This window comes from Bactrocera tryoni, chromosome 4, assembly GCF_016617805.1.
Source record: "Bactrocera tryoni isolate S06 chromosome 4, CSIRO_BtryS06_freeze2, whole genome shotgun sequence".
NCBI lineage: Eukaryota > Metazoa > Arthropoda > Insecta > Diptera > Tephritidae > Bactrocera > Bactrocera tryoni.
Genome location: NC_052502.1, coordinates 37,435,851 through 37,447,978, shown reverse-complemented (window position 1 = coordinate 37,447,978; position 12,128 = coordinate 37,435,851). Strand labels below are relative to the sequence as shown.

Genomic DNA, 12,128 nt, shown 5'->3' with positions numbered 1-12,128 from the left:
CACGACGGATGCGAATTATAACGATATTCAGCGTGTTGTTGCCGACAGCAATTGAGCCAGTGTGTGCGTGTGTGTGGTTGATTTGCAAAAATGCAAAGTAGCCGAAAATAAACAAAAACAGAAGCAGAAAGCACATAAAACCAAATTAAAAAAAAATATATAAAAAAATTAAAAAATAAAACCGAAAATTGCGAGAATTAAAAAATGCAATAAAAAGGCTATAAACAGAAAAATTGTATAAAATATGCGGACACACAGCGTGGACGTTAAGAATGAAGCAAAAGCTGAATAAAGGCAAAAATCTTGAAAATAAAAAAAATACAATGAAAACTCAATAAAACTGTATAAAGCGTATAAATGAATGCAAAGTAATACAATAAGAACGTGCAAGCGTTGAAAAAGCGGTTAGGCGGACAAGAAAGCCGAGAAAAAATATGAAAACAAAAAATAAATCATATTAAATTCGTACAAAGCAGAAAAAAGGGGGAAAAAACAGTAAAAAAATTGTGTTTAATTTGTTTGTATTCATTTTTTTTTTTTTTTTTGTGAAAAAACACATTCATAGCAAATGATTGCCTGATGGATGGCCGGTCGCTCGCATTGAAAGCGCTTAGATTGCATAACAATTTGAAGTGTTTATTGCGTATAAATAAATGTGTAAATGTATACAAATTGTGTGCCATGCCGTTTTCAATTTCGCTTACCGATTTTGTATTTCGAAAAATTGCAGCAAGCAAAAACTGGAAAAAAAGTTATAAATAGAAGTAAATTGCAGCGCTAAAAATTGCAGAAAATAAAAAATATATACAAAAAAATGTTGAAATTAAAATAAATTAAAAAAAATTTAAATTAAATTAAATTCACTGAAAAAACTGTAATAATTATAGTAAATAAAAAAAATTATAAATAAAAAATCTTTAATTAAAATAAATTAAAAAACAATAATACAAAGTTAAAAAAAAAACTAAATAAAAAAATAATAATTAAGAAATAAAAATTAAAATTTTGACTTCAGAAAATCGTTTAAAATATGAAATGAAACACAACAACAACAATTTAGACAATTTCAACGCCAACACAGCAACATCTTGCACATCTGTAGCTTGTGCAAGCGTGTGACGGCGGGGCGTATGAGTGGCATTCAACACATGTAGATATGTACATATGTACATACATACATATGTACGTATAAAAGTGAGTCGCAGACGGCGCTTGTTTCACTGATTATTTTTTTTGCAATACGTGGTTGGTATTTTATTATGCTACCAATTTTTTAATTTTTAAATTCTTTTTTTTTTAATTTCGATTAATTTTTTTAACAAAGTTTTTTATTTGCTACCAAATTATATCTTTGATTTTTATTTTTAATTTTTTAATTAAAATAATTAATTAAAAAATTATTTATTTTTAACATTTTAAATATTTTTTAATTTCTATTTTTTTTTTTAATTTTTTAATTTTTTTTTCTTTTTAACTTTTTAATTTTTAAAATTTTTCAATTTTAAATTTTTAATTTTCTTTAAATTTATTTTATTAATTTTTTCATAAAGGTTAAATTTTTATTATGCCCACATTAATTTTTGTAATTTTCTAATTTTTTTTAATTTATACAATTTTTCTGATTTTTTTAAATTTACATACTTTAAATTTATTTTATACATTTTTTCATAGAGCTTAAAATTTTATTTTTGTACCAAATTAACTTTTTATTTAATTTTTAGTTTTTATTCTTAATTTTAGTTTATTAATTTTCTTTAAGTTTATTTCATTAATTTTTTTATAAAGCTTAAAATTTTAACATGCTACCAAATTAATTTTTTTAATTTATACTTTTTATTTTTATTTTTTTTAATTTTTCTAATTTATTTTAAATTTCTTTAAATTTACTTTTTTTTTTAAATTAAAATTTTATTGTGCTACCAAATTAATATTTTTTTAATTAGAAATTTTTTTCTATTCTTATTTTTAATTTTTTTATGTATTTTTTTTCTTATTATATTATAAAGGTTTAGATTTTATTATGCTACCAAAATTTTTTTTAATTTAAATTTTTTGTTCTTAATTTTAAAATTAATTCTATTTTTTTTCTAAATTTTTTAATGTTTAATTTTTTTTATTTTTTTAATACCACATACATACATATGTATATAAGTATATTTTTTTAACAGTCAGCTCTTTGTTTTTGTTGTTGTTGCTGTGCCTTGCTAGTACAAAAAGTAATTATTACCAAAACTTAAAACTACGCAGTGTAAACAAATTTAACGCCATACTCGTCCAAACATTTATTACTACACAAACTCACATGTACATAAGTATATAAGTACATATGGAAATGTTAAAACGCATAACCATATTGTGCCACGCTTTTATTGTAATGTAAAAGCGTATTGTATGTGCGCTGCGTCGTTAGTTGGCAGCGTAGAGCCCGGACACTTCCAGACAAACATTAAAAGTTACACTGATTAGCCATGGCTTTTGGCTAAAAATAGACCGGTTCTGTGCAGCTGAATACTCCAATCAGAAGCAGAAGCAGCAACAGCAACAATAATAACAACAACAACAGCCAGCCCACAGGCAAGGCTAACCTGACGACGGCCAAGAAAATCCGTTCAGTAGCAACTGTGTGAATTTGTTGAGCATAAAAGAGAGCAAGCATGCGGCCGAGAGCGTGAAAGCACTCGCGTGTGAGAGACGAATTGTTGTAAATACTTGCCAGTTGTTGGCATGCATTTATTTTGTAGAAGTTGTTTGTTTTCATCTTTCACTTGCTTCGTTTGTGCTTTTTTGTGGGGTTTTTGTTTATTGGTCAGGATATGTAAGCATTCTTTATCACATGTGTGGATACAGGGTAAGGCCAAAAAATTTTAAAATCACATCATAGACAATAAAAGAAGGGGAAAATAACATTATTCTACAATTTATGAATTTATGACAAAAGTTTGAAGAAAATTTTAGTTAAATATCCCTTTTTTCATCATTTTTGGTTAAATCTATGGCAAGTAAGTCTCAAGCACATCTCCAAGATCTCATCACCTATTTTTCTGTACGTAATAACTATTAAGAGTACGTAAAAAAACCAGATATTATATATCCATATGTTGAGAAACTTCATACTTCAAAGTATTATATTTTTCGTAGAGACGGTTTATTTCTCATTTTACCACTTACACCCAAAGAGAGCTTATTGGCAAGAGTGACTTTACAATGCATTTACGGTCTGACAGTATTGTTAGTATTTACACCAATTCCAAGGTAGATGACTGCCATAGATGCATCATGCATTTATGTACACCCCGGACGATGTTCACTGAAATATTCCCATCTTACCTTGTTCTTCTTAATTGGCGTAGACACCGCTTACGCGATTATAGCCGAGTTAACAACAGCGCGCCAGTCGTTTCTTCTTTTCGCTACGTGGCGCCAATTGGATATTCCGAGCGAAGCCAGGTCCTTCTCCACTTGGTCCTTCCAACGGAGTGCAGGTCTTCCTCTTCCTCTGCTTCCCCCGGCGGGTACTGCGTCGAATACTTTCAGAGCTGGAGTATTTTCGTCCATTCGGACAACATGACCTAGCCAGCGTAGCCGCTGTCTTTTAATTCGCTGAACTAAGTCAATGTCGTCGTATAACTCGTACAGCTCATCGTTCCATCGAATGCGATATTCGCCGTGGCCAACGCGCAAAGGACCATAAATCTTTCGTAGAACTTTTCTCTCGAAAACTCGCAACGACGATTCATCATTTGTCATCGTCCAGGCCTCTGCACCATATTCCCATCTTACCATCTGATCAAATTTGACCCGGACTGGACAATACAACTGAACCAAACTGGTATAACCTTTTTTATGCCGGTTTGTTACGTCTACTATGGGAAAAAATTGTATTGAAGAACGAGTTTGATTGAAATTTGAGTTTTCAATTGAATCACAGCTACGAATTCGTTAAAAATGTTACTGGAGTGTTTAGTGGAGTCTAATTTATCACGAACCCAACTACTTTAGTGGCACAAGACATATAAGGGCGTCAGTTATCGAAGTCATCGAAAACCTGTATTTTTCGAGATCCATCCATCCTCTTGTGTAGCGCTTCAAAATCATGATGAAAATCCCAACGTCTCATATGGATCGACTCAATACATTTTGCTTAATGTTTTGGATAAGAAGCGTGTACAATTTCTAATAAAGATCGGATAAGAGATGCTGTACAACACAGCTGAGGATTCTATATTCATCAAACGCATGACTACTGGTGACGAGACGTGGGTTTATGAATTTAAAAAGCTTTTTTTCGACCCTAGGTTAGGTTAGGCCAGGTCGTAGGGGTAATCCAAAATCGATGAATCACACTTGGACAGAAAATCATGCTTTGTGTTACCCTTAAACTCCCAAGGGTTGATCACCAGATCCTCATAGATCGACAAATCATTTTCTGCTTACCAAAAATTTAATTTAATGTGGTTAATATCAATCCTAGCAAATTCGCTAGGTTTGCCAAAGGTGTGTCAACCGAGATATTTCGAACTCAGTCTGGCAAAAGTTGAGCAATAGAGAAGGTCGTGATAAGATGATTTCACCTAGCTCACAAAGAGCTTCTGAGTAAGTGTAATTTTACTAAGAGCCAGTTGCTCAGATGAACTCTTACGGTTCAGAAGGATCTCGAAGTCGCACAAGTTCTGGTTGTTGACCAGCGCGTGCCGAACTCACTGGAGACCGAAAGGTCCAACGCCAGAATGCAGGCAGTCATCGGAGAACCGATTAGGCTCCAATCGGATAAAATTCAAATAATATGGAAACCGATCTCACAAAAAACTCTTTATTTTATAATCTTTCAATTATATATCGTTACTTCCAAAAGCCCCCTAATAAATTAAGTCAAATGTTGCAGACAAGCCGCAAAGTCACTATCACTGGCGAATAGAGTTTCGAGAGGTTTCAATGTTTAGCAATTCTTATACTAGATGCCGTTGGCAACAGACTGCTTCTTCATTCTTCCCTTCAGTGTATGTTTGTAATCAGCGTCATAGCGAAGTAGCGTGAGTTCGGCATTGATGTCAGAATATTCCAGCTAAACACTGTCTCCACCCTAAACGATTAATTCAATATATTTTTGATATTATTGTGGCCCTAAAAACACTTGATGTCAACGCTAAGCAAATAGCAACGCTGACCTTACGTGCAACCTCCACCCACTTAAGTTAATTTATTACTTACTTACTTAACCTAATCGAAATAATTACCCTGTATGCTACGATGTAAGTAAGCTCCACTTCAAACGCACTTACGTGTTATTATTTCCAGCTACTGGACTATACTCTTCCTCGTTTTCTTCTTCTTTTGTTCAAGGCCATTTTGTTGCCACCAAAACAGCATGCCACACTGTAATGCCTCACCGCATTCCATCACTCAGCGCCCTTCACTTCCCTTCACCTGCATACATACGCGCATTTACTACAACCCAATAACAACAAAAACAATAGTAGCGTTGTTGTGCTTACGCCACGTTTACGTTTCGTACGCATAACAACGACACACTTACACACCATGTGGACTCGGCACAGTCGTGGAGTCAGCGCGAAGCTCCACAAAATGCCAGCGGGGTCCGTTGATTCCACGACACGGTTTGTGGCGTGTTCTTTGGCTTTTCAATGCCAGAACCCGTTTCCGCAGCTTTCATACATACAAACATACATATATAGTTATCTACCAACATACATACGTACATTGAGTAAAGTCATACTCGTACCCAGTTTTTCCACATACCAAGCGCGCTTTAAGCGTAAATGTAGAAATGATTAAGTTAAGTGTTTGTTGTTTGTAGAAAAGTAGGCATTTTACCAGTCACTGTAGTTGCCGTTGTTGTTGTGGTTAATGTTGTGATTGTTCGTATGGTGGAATGGTCGTTGCAAGAAACCTCTTCAAGCATGCATTGGTGTGAGTGCAAGTGGGGCGGTTGTTGGGCTGCACCAGCGCATCGGCGTGTTGTATTTGTAGTCGAAAAGATAGTAAACAAAAAATTACGTTACTACTTAGATTATTTATCATACACACTTACAAGATACATATAATTATACTCGTAATGTGTACGAGTAGTTACCCAGTCGTAAATTTGACTGTTTCAGGACGAGCGCTGGAGTGTGGTGGATGGTTCGAGGAAACACTGTAGACTGAGCGCTCAACTAAAGCTCCTAGTTTTTTTTACAAATGATGTGATATTCTAAATCATTTCATTGATTAAGCAAATAGCTTAGGTTAGTATCGGTATTCTACTATATACAGTATACTACTATACTACTTACTAACTATGGACCAGTTTGGTCCTTTCGATACCAGATGAAGTTCACTTGCTAAGTCCAAGAGGAGTAGTCATCGCTTAGGATGCCTGCGCTTGACGCGAATTTTAAAAGACTTTACGGCCTCACGGTCGATACCTCCTCCAGTGTATCATACTGTGGGGATCCCAGATGCTTAGTCTTGCTAACCCGGGACAAGAGCACATGAGGTACTTCATTGTTTCCTGCAGTTTATTAAACAAATATACGATTATCAGCAATATTTTTCAGTATTGTATATTATATAATACTAGTATGCGATCAAATCAAACATTTTCACGTATTTTAATAGAAATAATTATTAACTTAGTTCCAAATAGGCTCCTAAGTCAATCCAGTTCTTATTCCTCAACATATAATAGTTGGGTTTCAGCTAATTTTTATTTTTACGCGGATGGCTGATTTTTGGAGCGATATTAGCTAGATCGTTGAACAGCTTCGACTTCATATTCATAAACCCTAGAATCTATTACAATCGATTTTGTTTTTGCAGAAGATAAGACTTTTCGCACAGGTCTAGCATTGACACGCTTCACACTGCTAATATTAACAAAAATGTGTTGAGTCGAACCACTAGAAGTATTGAGATGATCCTCTGCTATCTCTCTGATGCCAACAAGACGGTTTTCAAACACTGTTTATTTAAGTTTTTCGATGTTATCGTCATTAACAGAGTTGGATAGACAACACGCGTGAGACAAATGTTCGATGACTTTCGCATCTTCACAGACAAACCACTTCGGAAAGATTTTCAATGATGCTATGGAAGCACAGAATTTTAAGGAAACACAATGTAAATTTTTTTTCCTTATGGTAAAAATTCCAGTCCGTGTCAATTTTGATCAGCTGGTATATGTTGGTTAGATTTAGAGATAAACATCAGAAAAGCTAATAAAAGCAGATTAAGAACCGACTACAAAACTCTCGTATAAATGACATACCTACAATTTTAGACCACAATCTCAAAAAAAGCGCGAGAGAGAGAGACAGAAAGTTAGCTGGTGATATCCACTTACAGTACCGTTAGTACTCTTAAATGTAACGTGAACTTTAACGATACACTTTAAAAGATCTCCTTGAATCCAGCACTTCCAAACGAGTCATATCGTAACTATTTTAACAGTTACAAGTGTACCCTCCTACTTTCTACAGGTTAAATACTTACCCGTAGTAGCGTACAAACAAATATGTATATGGTTTGTTATTATGTGAACCATGCTTGGCATTCCGTGGCTACCAACGACCAGGAGTCGGCAACGAACGGCTTTGTCGTCATCGTCTTTGTTGTCATGTAGCTGCCGTCCATTTTATGTTAATGTGGGCGCATTGTTAGTTTAATCGTATTTCATGAGCAAATAGGGGGCAGTGACTGTGTCAGCACATGTTGTTGGCTTGTGGAGTCGGTGAAGTGAGCGCAGGACCGAAGGAGTAGGCGGGCGTTGGAGATGTAGTGTAAAATAAACGACGCATCAAAGGTGTAGGTGAAATTAATTAACACTGCTTGGAGAGGGGTTTTATTATTTGTATACAAAGTAATGACATGACTCGGTGAATGAAGTCGAAAGATGACAATATTCATTACATATTTTTGGAATTTTTTGAGTTTTAGCGAGTGGAACAAAATTTTTTAAAAGCTGTTACGTATACTTGTAATAAGACTTGATAGCCCGTTCCATTTGTCCATAACCGTTCCTTTTAAATACACTCGTGACTTTTGCCAATACTTTTATCGATATTAGCCACTCCATCGGTGCGGAAATGACGCCCTAGGGGAGGGAGCAACAGGAGACTCTGTTCTGTTACATGGAATTTTGGAAATAGTTATAAAGCGATAGTTTTAAGTACGCTTGAAAGAGCTTTTTATAATGACTTAGAACTACGAAATTAGTTTCCGATTGAGTAGATGTTGTACAACATGATAATATGGATCATTAATCGGTTAGGCTAGAACTTTTTAAGCTTTCAATATCCAGTATAATCACTAATCAATCCTAGTTTATTTTCAAAAGGGCTGATTGCAGAGGATTTATGATTCCTTAAAAATAGCTTTTTGTAAAAAGGAAGTATTCCAATCCATTAGCAATATATGTATGTAGCTTGTACACATTCCTATGAGTTCGCAGGTTAAAAACGCAGTTAAATGGTGGTATTGGCCAAATTACAGAAATCTTGAGACTGAAAGCTTCAGTGAATGACTTTTAATGGTCCCCGAAGCAGATTTTTTAGTTTCCAAATCAAAAAAGAGCCACAAGAGCCAAACCCACCGAATACACTGACAGATGTTTTCTGCCCACAAATCCGGTCGTTTGTTTCCTACAAAAAACGCCTCAAAACGGCTAAGGTATACGAGGTATAGTAAACTTCTGACGGTTTGACTCTCTGGAACGAATTTATGGTAAAACAGATCACAGTAATCTAAGAAAGGCATGTATTTTCGCTTTTGGTTCAATTTTGGAGCGCATTTCTATTTTTCCGAGTCTAAGTCAAATTTGTTCAGATTATGAATTTTCATTAGGAATACTAACCTTTCTTTGGAGAGCTTATAGGAGAGGATCCAAAGTATGGGATGGGCGGGATTTACTTATGCGTCTACTTTCTGAGATATTTAAAATATTTCAGTAAATATTTAAAAGATATTAAATAATTATTTATAGCGAATTCCTCAAGCAAAATATATTAAAAAGCAATATACTTTAACACCTCGAAAGGCATAAAAACCATTTGTTTATCAATTATACTATATTTATGGTATGCAAGTTGTATAGCCTCGCATTTTAAAAATAGTAATGAGCAAGTAAGGAAGGACTAAGTTTGGGAAAAACCGAACATTTCATACTTTTGCAACTTGCAAGGAATAAAACGTGGGAAGTACCTTCAGATATATGAGGCCTGTTAGTTATATGGGGTCTACGACGAGCTTTCATCCGATTTTATTAGTTCTAATCACAAATATTCACTGTTATAAGGAAAACACGCTTAATTTTATTAAGATGACTCACATTTTGGTCGATATATGGCGTACAAAGTCACATGGAAGTTCGAAAATCTTTATATTAGATATATGGGGTCTAATGGAAGTATTTGACCCGATAACATACATACATACTACTATCAGGAAAAGATTTTCTCTGAATTTCAATAATATATCACACTTTGACCGATATTTTTAGTCAAAAGTCAACTATAGATACTTGGCTCCACATATTCGCTACCTAGGGGCTTGAACAGCTTTTGTTGGACTTGGACAATTTGTGGTCATAAGGTGACATACTATAAAGACGTTATTCGTGTAAAGTTTTTTCCCGTTATATTAATTTTTTCTCGATTTGTTCACTCGAATGGAAAGAATCAGATGGAACTTAAAATCGTGTTATATGGAAAGTAGGCGTGGCTGTAGTCCGATTTCGCCCATTTTCACCATGTAACATAAAAATGTGAGAAAATGTCACATACCAGATTTCGATTTGAAATCGGTCGGAGGGTTCCGAGATATATGATTTTACCTGAAAGAAGGCGGTGCCACGCCCATCGTCCGATTTTGACACAGGCTCGCAAAAGTGCTCTCATACCGCCTCGGGGGTAAAATTTAATGTCTTTGGATTTAGTAATTGATTTATTGCGCTTTTAGTAGTTTTTAACAGTACCGTTATTTGGGGAGTGAGCGGGGTTATCAAATTGTCTGCAGAAGCTCTTATAATTACAGCTTCAACGTCCTCCTGATCAGTTATATATACACAACCCTCTATCTATCTAGATTAGTTTTAGGTGATACGTACAACCGTTAGGTGAACAAAACTATTATGCTCTGTAGCAACATGTTGCAAGAGTATAAACACTTCGAGCATTCCTAACCTCCTCCACCACGCCACTGCTGCCTTGGGTTATTCTGAAACATGAGGAAACTTGATTGCATATGACCGAAGAAAATGTCGAAACACTTCATCTTCACACCCCCGCGCCCACACACACATACACCGACTACTATTCCGCGGCAAATTACTATTACTACAGAAATATGTAAACCACAAAACGATTTGTGGTTTCTTTTGTTTTCTGATGAGGCGGCAAACGAAAGAGTATAAGAGCGGGCAAAATTAAAAAAAAAAAGTAATAGTAATAACAACAACGATAAAATCAAGGCGAAAGAATAAGCTGTGAAATGGCCACTGGAAACAACGGAGGAAGCTGTGCTGTATTGCTTAACGACAACAACAAAAACCATACCAGTCTGAAATAAAAATAAAAACAAAAAGAAGAAAGTCGTTCATACAAAAAATACGAAGAAGAAGAAGAAAAACAAGAACAACAAAACCAAACGAATCACGTCAACGATTGCGACGACGCTGGCTGCACGACGACGCCGCCGAAGAAATTAACTTGTTTCAGTTATCAAGCCATGTTGTTAGCCTTGGCAATGACACTACTACTATACTCGTACTATGTAAACGGCCAACAAAGCCACTACGAGAGTAGCTACGACCACAAACGACGCAGCTCTACATGCATACATACATATGTATGGACGAATGTGTGTGTGCCTAGTAAACAACGAAAATTCAATCGCGAAGCTTTATGGACTTGGCTATGGCTAGATACCGAGTATGAGTGCAAATCGCTTCATGCTCATACATACATATATATTTATTTATTTACTGTGGATGTGCATGTGTGTATGTGTGTGTGTGTTTGGGCTTGTAGCTGACTCCATGGGGTACCTGCATTTAGTAGTGTACTTTGTTATTGCTATTGTTATTGTTGTTATGAAATAACTCGGCTATCGCAAACAAACAAGGAAGCACACCACATACCAGTCAGCGTTCAGCTTTATGCTCCACACTCGGCACATTCGGCTGCGCGGAGGGAGAAAGTGAACGGAGCGCAAAAATAAAACCGATACAAAAACAAAAACAACAATAAAAACAAAAATAAAAAAATGAATAAAAGTTCCATATTTGCTGTGACAGCGTAGCAGCAGCAGCAGGGTGTGGAGTGCGGGTGAACTTTCTCTGCAACTATTCAACGGTGAAGAATTAAAAAAAGGCAATAAACGAAAAAAATCGAATTAAGCAAATAATAACACACATACACATACATAAATACCAATGTAGGAACAAAAAAGCAATAACAATAAAAGCAATAAAAAAGGTACGCTTATCTTGGAAATATGTATGTTATCGCGCCATGCGGCTCTCAAAGCAAAATGACAGCGTTGAAAAAATACTCCAACATTTTATTAGCAGCAATGCTTATTGGAAGAAAATAATATTTTTTATTCAAATTAATTGTTTGTATTTGCAAATAAATGGGGCTTTAATAAAACAGCTGCTAAGTTTAGTGTATTTTTCGATGACTCGTGCAGATAAAATAAATGAAAATTATTAAATTTTATTTTTGGCATGATTGGGGACTGATATGCTCTCGTTTGGCCGATTGCCTTTTACAATATTTAGTGTTCCTAATATTTAGCGTAAGCTGCCGCAAAAGAAGCCGCGCCAGTTTAAAGCTACCTTAAGCTATCACTACTAACCTCTTCTAGATCCATGTAATTAAAGAAAATACATACATATAAGCTACTAAAGACACTACGTCTACCATTAGGGATTACTTTTGGCGGCCATGTTTGTTTACGAATTTGTCTCAAATTTTGTCAGACTTTTCAGTAAGATTTTCCATTTTTATACCCTGAACAGGGTATATTAAGTTTGTCACCAAGCTTGTAACATCCAGAAGGAAGCGTCGGAGACCCTATAAAGTATATATATAAATGATCAGTATGTTGAGCTGAGTCGATTTAGCCATGTC

General features: G+C 35.1%; 1 protein-coding gene across 4 annotated transcripts in view; it reads left to right on the top strand.

The window, feature by feature from the left end:
* The window catches only part of LOC120773713 (ataxin-1), a 44,325-nt gene that overhangs the window by 17,740 nt on the left and 14,457 nt on the right, over nucleotides 1-12,128 (top strand). Inside the window, exon 1 of one of the 4 annotated variants that reach the window (XM_040102757.1) lies at nucleotides 1,028-1,150. The exons of 1 other annotated variant lie outside the window; for it this stretch is intronic. The gene's annotated coding sequence lies outside the window, so the exon portion shown is untranslated. Of the gene's footprint in view, nucleotides 1-1,027; nucleotides 1,246-12,128 lie in introns of those variants that run through there. 2 more of the 4 variants (XM_040102755.1, XM_040102756.1) reach the window with 2 other exon arrangements.